This window comes from Cydia splendana, chromosome Z (assembly GCF_910591565.1).
Source record: "Cydia splendana chromosome Z, ilCydSple1.2, whole genome shotgun sequence".
Taxonomy (NCBI): Eukaryota; Metazoa; Arthropoda; class Insecta; order Lepidoptera; family Tortricidae; genus Cydia; species Cydia splendana.
Genome location: NC_085987.1, coordinates 34,784,423 through 34,793,018, shown reverse-complemented (window position 1 = coordinate 34,793,018; position 8,596 = coordinate 34,784,423). Strand labels below are relative to the sequence as shown.

The 8,596-nt window shown below is 33.4% G+C and overlaps 1 long non-coding RNA gene across 1 annotated transcript; it reads right to left on the bottom strand.

Moving 5' to 3' along the window:
• Positions 1-4,135: 4,135 nt before the first annotated feature.
• On the bottom strand, positions 4,136-4,990 carry LOC134805238 (uncharacterized). Its single transcript, XR_010146257.1, has 2 exons — positions 4,640-4,990; positions 4,136-4,589 (listed from the first exon to the last, which is right to left on the bottom strand). It is a non-coding gene; the product is annotated as an uncharacterized LOC134805238 (long non-coding RNA).
• Positions 4,991-8,596: the final 3,606 nt, after the last annotated feature.

The following is an 8,596-nucleotide window of genomic DNA, read 5'->3' as shown; positions in this document are numbered from 1 at the left end:
AGTGTACGTGTATTTATTGCCTACAACAAGCAAATCACGGCCTCTCTGAGATTTAGTAATATATAAATTCGACATTTTACTGTTGGAAGTTTTTGATTCAGCGACTGACTGAATTGACTTATGTGTGTCATTGAATCATAGATAAAATTAATGTCAATGTGCACTTCATATCTTCTTAAGTGCTATTTTCCAGCTAGTATGCGGCAGTTACAATTAGTATTTGCTGTTGTCACACTTGTCCTTAACCATAAAGATAACTTTGATGATAATGATGATGTACTATTAGGGCTGCTATGTAGTTGACGAGTTGGCACTGTGGTCTAAATAGGAATGTTGACGAGTAAGCACTATGGACGAATTAGGAGTGTTGACGAATCGGCACTGTAGTCTAATTAGGAATATAACCAAGTTACTACAGTGGCCCACGTAAGAAAGCGGGCGAGATAAGAAAGTGACGATATAGGAATGCTGGCGAATCGGAACAGTAGACCAAATGCGAATGAGAACTACTTAAGAAGTTGCCGAAATGAAACTGAGGCCGAAGCGGTCCTGAGCCTTTTCAAGTTCCGTGATCTGACAACGAAAGCTATCTATTTGTCATTAGTTTAATTTTCAAATGTCAAACTGATATGACGGCTATTTAGTACGTCCGTGTCGCCGACGTGTTGTTTAAAGTTTAAGTTTAAAGCGTTTGCTTAAAATTGTTGGTTTAGTTCGAAATCACCTTCAAGATTTGAGGTTTGCTCCGTTATTGACTGAGATGCTTTTTATCCTGCGCAGTGACCGAACTGAACAAAATTCATCATTATTATACACCAATAAAAGTTATGGTTTTGGAAAGCTCATAAAATTTGTCTTATATTTTGTAATGACATTAATTACGGTAAAGTTACAATTTCTTGAGTCATATAGCATTTTTTATCTGTAGGTAGTTATGCAAACATGCACGGCATATGTTTTGATTTAGTTATGAAACGACTACAGTTAGAGTCTGTTCCGAAAGAGAAGAGTCGTGGTATGTATTGGGCCCCATACATTTCACGACTCTTCTCGTTTCGCACAGACTCTAATAGGACTGCGGTTATTATATTTTCATTCACACTCGCACTCCGAATAGTCCGAACTCGTTGAATTGTTCTCTTGGATTGTAAAAATTACTATGTGCGCTACACATACACATATACAAAAATAATGAAAAAAATCTCTAGCATGATTTCGCAAGTACATCCACCTTAAAAACGTTTATTTCATTAACTTTTTTCTATTTATTTTGGTCAGTTTTAGTTATTTGATTGATTGATATTGATTCAGGGATAATTTTACAGCATTACAGCTAGCGCCAGTGCGCTATAAAATTTAATATGTTATAGTAAATCTATAGTAATAAAATTATATGATGAATATGACAATAATTAAGCTATAGTGATGATGACTATGTTGATTCACAAAAACGTAAAAAATCTTTATAAAGCTTATGTTGTTTGTCGGCAATCAAGTCGCAGTCAGGTGCAAATACTAAGTAATAGTTGAGAAGTCTCCGGGAGCGGACGATTGTAGAGTACGGTGTGTTGTTTTGTGGGAGTGAGTGTGTGAGAGGTTTCATTCGCTAGGAGGCGATGGCTACGTTATATTGAGCCGGATCTTTCCTACATATGGGTGAATTTCAACAGGTCCAAAATTTACCTAATTTTGGTGGGATTTTTTATTTTTGTAGTTTATGTCTAAATTATGTATCGATAATACGTAACTATAGTCACAATCGATATTGTGTAGTAATGGCCTTTCATTATACATAGTAGTTTTAGAGATATTATGATTTTCATAATTTGGTTGCCACCAAAATTAGATTTACTGGCCATATCTTTGTCTGTATCTTTAGGTATTTCAATAAAAGTAAACGAAATCTACCCTCAAATGGCTCCTTAAGCCAGTTGAGGGTAGATGAAAACATTACACGATCAAATAATGTAGGTTAACGTCAGTGCAATTACAAAAAGTGAATTTTTTTTATTGTAAAGTATTTTTTTTTCTGGTAATCAATGCACTTAGTCATTAATGCTGTAAATACAAAATATAAATATATGACAGCAAATACAAAATTACTTAGTTATGGCTCATAAGTATCAATTTTGGTGGCATTAAGCAATTTTGGTGGTTTTCAAATTACCACCAAAACCACCAAAATTGATGCACCAAAATTAGAACCATTGCATAAAAGTATATTTAAAAGTAAACCGTATCACTCACTTCAGTTTCAAGTTTATATTTTAAAAAAGAAACTATAAACATGCTTTAAATACAGTTCACACAAAAACAACTACTTTTCGGTCATTACTGTCATTAGTTAGATACACCACCAAAATTGCATTAAATTATTTTAATACACCAAAATTAGATACTTACGCATTTGCTGGACAGATCTAGCGTCATACGACACGTGCATCATCGCTCAGTGCCGGAGCAGACCTGAATTAACAGGTTACTCCATGGTATAATAATATACTCCGCCTGGTACTCCATTCCGAGATTCGCGTATGACCTAACTGACACGCGCCTACGTCATCATGCTGTTTACAGGTTCTCAAACTTTGAAATGTGGGAGAATTTAAACCAACGGTGAAAATTATTTTAACGGCATTAATTTTAAGTTATTCATGTAGAAACGTAGTAAAATAAAACAAATCTAATGTATTAAATTAAACTTTATTTATCTATACAAGACAAACGTTTAAAAAACTAATTCACAGTTACACATTAATTACCAAGCTTACGACGTGAAAAGTTTGGAAAACACTGCGACTGCTGACACTGAGCGAGAAGGAAATAACAATTAACACGCGTTCGACAAGGATGACGGTCAGGGCATGAAGTTATCTAGATCCGAATTGTCAAATGTGCACAGCGCTATCCTGTGTTGCCAGTAGTATAAACAGAATTACCCGAAAGTCTGAAATTTCTTTCGTGAATCGGAAGATATTGCTAACGAGTAATTAAAAATGACGTGTTATTGTAAAATTTAAGCTAAAATACATATAAATGAAAATTATAAAATTATAAAGAAATATTTTAACTTATTAACCATAGGTATAATGTACCCATGTAAAGCCTGACAACAGTTTATTTAACCCTGAGATAGTGTCGCTGCAAACAGCTTACGTATGGCAATAATGTGCGTACGTCATGTATAGTCGGGGTAGTGGGCATTGGCTTCATGTTGATACTCGTATAATGTCAAAACATTGCTTACAGAGAATTCATTTACCTATTCGTCAAAATCTGATTCTAAATATTCAATATTTATGTATTCTTCGTTTTCTGATTTTGACGAAGTCTGATTTTCATCAGATGTTGTGTCGCTTTCAGGACCACCAACCTCGATTATAAAACGTTCAGTCTCCAATTCGATTATAGGACCTTTATTCCTATAATCGTCTTAAATTTTTTTAACATTGTCACAGCAATTGCTCCAATTTTCTTTAGTTACTTCCTATACGATAATAATTTAAATCATTAATGACATAGACTGAATTCAAAATAATTTACATAACTTAACTAAGTTCTAAACATTAAAATAAGTTTTATACCTGAAAACTATCTTCAACAAGCTTTAGAAAAGCCTTATTATCGATAGACACATTTTTAGTTGCCACTTTAGCTTTTACAATGCCCCAAATCATCTCAATAGGGTTTAAATCACAGTGATATGGCGGTAATCTTATCACTTTGTGTCCGTATGTGGAGAGAATCGTGTCTATTTCATATATTGGTTCAGGTTTGTGACATCTCAAAATCTCCACCAATCTAGCTTTGGATGCTTTTTGTGGAAATGAAATTTTATTCGAACGCAGCCACTCTGCAATGACATGCTTTCTGTCGCCAGATGTTGGTGGTTTATTAATGCGAAAGGAATGGTATCGGGCATTATCCATAACTATACATGTGGGTTCACTTAGATTGGGAATTAATTTCTGCGTAACCCATTTCTTAAAATTATTTTTATTCATCGAATCATGGTAATCTGCTTTTTTTTCTTTATCATTATATACCAGAAGTGCATTAGGAACAAATCCGGATGGTCCACCGGCATGAACAATAATATGTCGTTTCCCTGTTGAAACGGCTTTCGATACTCCAGGTTCATTTTCGCTCTGCCAACATTTGGCGTGGTTCAGAGAAGTATGAATGTAGGTCTCGTCCAAATAAACCATAGGCATATTTTTATCCCTTGCTTCTTGTATTTGATCCAAATAACTTTCACGCCAAACCACAATATCGGAACGCTCCATCAATATTGACCGTTGGTTTCTGCATTTTTTTATATTTGAATCCCATACTGTGCATCAGTTTTCGTAAGTACTCTCTGCTGCCTGTAAATCCAATGTCTTTTTTCAAAGCAGTGAGCAGAGTTTTGATACTCGGAACTTGTTTTCGCACGGTATAAAATTCATGGATTTTATGCCTTATGGCACATTTATCGAAGTCGTCTATTTGAATTCTCTTTTTGTGTGGGGCTTAGTTTTGTACAGGGGGCAAAGTCAAGACCGTCTCATTATTTTAAGAAATATTTTTTATCGTCGATCTACATAAACCTTAAATGAAATATTAAAGGAAATATTAAAGTTTAAACCAAACAACTAACCAGTTCTATACAACCGCACTATAAAATGTCAATACCGGTCATGTCAACAACCAACTTTAAAACATTGTTTATTGGAATGCTATGTAATCCTTCGTCTTTTTTAAGCTGTAAGTATTTGATTGCATTCACTACAAAATTTTTTCGCATCTTTGGAATTTTTTTTTTGCATTTTTGTAATAAAACCGTTTATATTTGAATATATTCGTGGATATTTTTTGTTTGTTTACATCGGTTACATTCGATGACATCCAACGTTCGTTGTCAAAGAGTACTTGTTGCCAGTAAAAGAAATTAGTACCATTGAAAATCCGCAAAATGGCGAGGGTCAAATAAACTGTTGTCAGGCTTTAACATGTTATGTTGAAATAAAGTGGCAATGTTATTGTGACGTAGGCCCGTGTCACTCTGGGAATGGAAGACCATGTTTTATTAGACCATGGGTTACTCCACGTTTGTTAGCCTTGTTGCGTTTCGTTCGGCCATAAAATTCATTTTCAATATTTACCACCACAATTTACTATTTTACCAGGACAACTATTAATGCTTAGTTTAGAGTATCAATTCATGTACTAATCTTCACTTTTATTTTCTTATAATATACGTAGACTAATAACGAGTAAAAGTTTGTGAAGTTTTAGTTCTAATGGATGTTATGGTTCTACTATAGAAATCATTAAAAAAAAAACGGATTCGGGACACAACACCAAAATTATTTTTGCGGCGAAAAAATTTTTTTTATTAAATAACAATAACTTTTATAACATTTTGCGATTTGGTTTAAGATAATAATTTGTGTAAGGTTTTCAGAAAAAAAAAATACCATTGTGAAACAATTAGTCCACATTGTCATTATCAGCTCCGCCGCAAAAAAAAAAACGAAAATTTTATAGCATTTTTGGTGCAGCGGAGTGGTGTACAGTCAGTACATAGCCGTGGGCTTAAGAGGATAGTGAACAACCGAAGAGGAAAATGGGGACTAGTCTGGGTTTTGCTTAGTCTGCCCTCGCAAATGTAAGTCTTAGTCTAGTTTCTAATTGTTTTTTTTTCATTGCATTTGCCCTTGATATAAATGTGTAAATTCAATATAAAAACTACAATTTTGCGTTAGCCTCCTACGTATTACCTACCTACTTTGGTAAAAATATTGCTCAATCTCAAAATATTTCTTTTTATTCTTTTTATTTCTTGACTGAGTAGGTACATGATTTTTTAATTATGTTGTAGTTTGTCTTCGTGAACCTGTAGGTGCCTACTAAGTAATAAAATAGCAATTAGCAAGTATGTATATCGTCGCCTAGTACCCATAGTACAAGCTTTGCTTAGTTTGGGGCTAGGTTTGATCTGTGTAAGATGTCCCCAATATTTATTTATTTATTTATTTATTTATTTATTTATTTAATTAGTTATAGACCAGTCAAATTAGATTTATTCGAAAAATTTATTCCCAGCAAGCTGGAAATAATTTTAATACCTTCATTTGGTCCTAAATGCTTGTAATCCGAGTTTGCGCAATCCCAGGAGGTGTGCATAAATCTCTTTTACAGTTTTTCGTATGTAGCTCGAAAATGGTAGGAACGTCAGACGGAAAATTTCGGTAAGGTGCCTTAATATGAATACGTAGTCAACGTTTGTAAAAAACGTTTGAATTTATTTATTTTTGGTATAGGTAATCATGTTAAAAATTCTAAAACTCCTTTTCACCATTGTTTGATCCACAAAACCTTACTGGTAGTGCCATTGAAATTGATGGTGGGTTCCTTCTACATCGAGTGGTTTGGCAATCCAAGGAAAAATGTATCTCCCAAGGCTCCCAAAATTTATGCACACCTCTTCATATTAAGCAAACTCAAATTACACGCATTTAGGACCAAATGAAGGTATTAAAACTATTTCCAGCTTGCTGGGAATTAACTCCTCAAAACGCTTTTTTTAGATGTAATCTGATTAGCCTATTAGTATTTCACTCTAATAACTTTAGTTGAAGTAAACATCCCGGGAGAAATTGCAAGAAATCCCCTCGGGCAGGAAGGTCACCAGTCAATAAAACAGCAAAATAAACAGAGCCAATTAATCTGGGACTTTGCCTTCTCGCAACCCGGCAGACCCGACTCGATGATTCAATTTATTTTTCGATACCGTCGACACTTGGTTGATGCATTTCAAATAGCTACTCCAATACTGTTCGGTTTGTTGTTTGTGGATAAACAATACAGTTATAAGTTATAAATAAGTACTAATACTATATATATATTAATACTAAGTTAAAAATATACTTATGTACCCCCGTTCTATCGATATTTTGCACTGGCAGCATAATTATCAATTAAGATTCTACTTTTATTTTTTCTGATTTCCAAATAGTTTCTCAAATACATGCCTGCAACGTGTACACTAACTACCGAAAAGCTGAGAACAGTTTGTTGAAACATGGACATTCGTTTTTAATTTTTTTATCAAGCCTATATAAAATGTATTTAACATGTTTCCTTTGATATTTTTCCAATTCATTTACAGTTCCTGAAACAGAGGCAAAGTTTGCACATATGTATTAAGGTGGAGAGCCTATGTATGGTATTGTTATATAAAAATACCTAAACAATTTTTTTAAGGGCGGGTCAGTTTTAGTGCAGTTTACTAAATCGACAGTCGATGTAAAGATTACCTAACCTATGTAGGTATATTTATATTATTAATGAGGTATTTTTGTCAGTATAAATATATTTTGGTGGTAACAACTGAGAATAAAATTCCCACTAGTTACCACCAAAGAGAATTTTATCCAAGAGATACACAATAGTTTAGTTTATTTATTTCATAATGATAAATTACAATATAAATTATTCTTACGCTAATCTATATGAATTTACATTATGATCGTTAATAATTTAGCATGCAAACGTAATTATACAATGTCAGCAATGATAATCAAATTACAAATTTATAATTTAAAAAGAAATTTGAGAACTATCGTCAAATTGAAAAAAAAAAAAACTCAATAAATAACAGAATACATGTCTAATATCTCATAATGATCGTCATACTAAAACTAAGAGCGGTAATCATAGGTAATAAGTTCAGAACGAATGTCAAATAAAATCAATTTTACATAAGCTAAGTATAATGTCAAACAGTTATTTCAATTTTAATTCCATGTATTCGTCCACTGAATATAATGGGTTATTCAATAAAAAGTTCCTCAGTTGACGTTCGAATGCTTCGTCAGATATTTCAGTTCTTAATTCGGCGGGTAGACGTTCGTAATAAGTTGGGCCCATTACTCGCGGATTCTTACATAAAAGTGCCATGCGACGCAGTGTTCCCGTCGATCGGATTTGTTTGCCCATGACTTCGTCACGTTTGAACATAGACAAGTTTTTTCTCACGAACATCAGAACTTGAAACATGTATAGTGAATAATGCGTCATTATGCCATTATTTTTAAAAAGTTCCTTACAATGGTGCATTGGCTTAAGCTCCAGCCAGTAAACGGATCGCACGCTTTTGGAGGATTAATACTCTTGTGGCATCTGTGGTATATTTAGGTATATGTATAAGTATCTAACAATAATATCCCCTGTTGACCATTATCATTATCAGCAGCCGGACAACGTTTAACCAAAAGTTAAAAGAGCAAAAATAAAATTATCTAAAACAAAGAAGTACTGTAGTGAATTACATACCTAAATATATGAATAATGCAATGTTTATCGGAAGAACAAAAGCCGGACAGACGTTCGTACTTAATTTGAAAAACTGTAAATAACTAGCAGCTTCTTGGTAAGTTAAGCTCTATGGTATAGGTATAATTTAAGGAGTTAGGTACTATTAGATAACAAAATGTTTCGCCAGCATTAATCCAACTCAACAAATCTCAAAAATATTATTGCAAATAATAATTTATTAGTCATTCCCTTATTTTTGTAAATAAATTTCTTACTAAGTGGTATTACTAGGCGT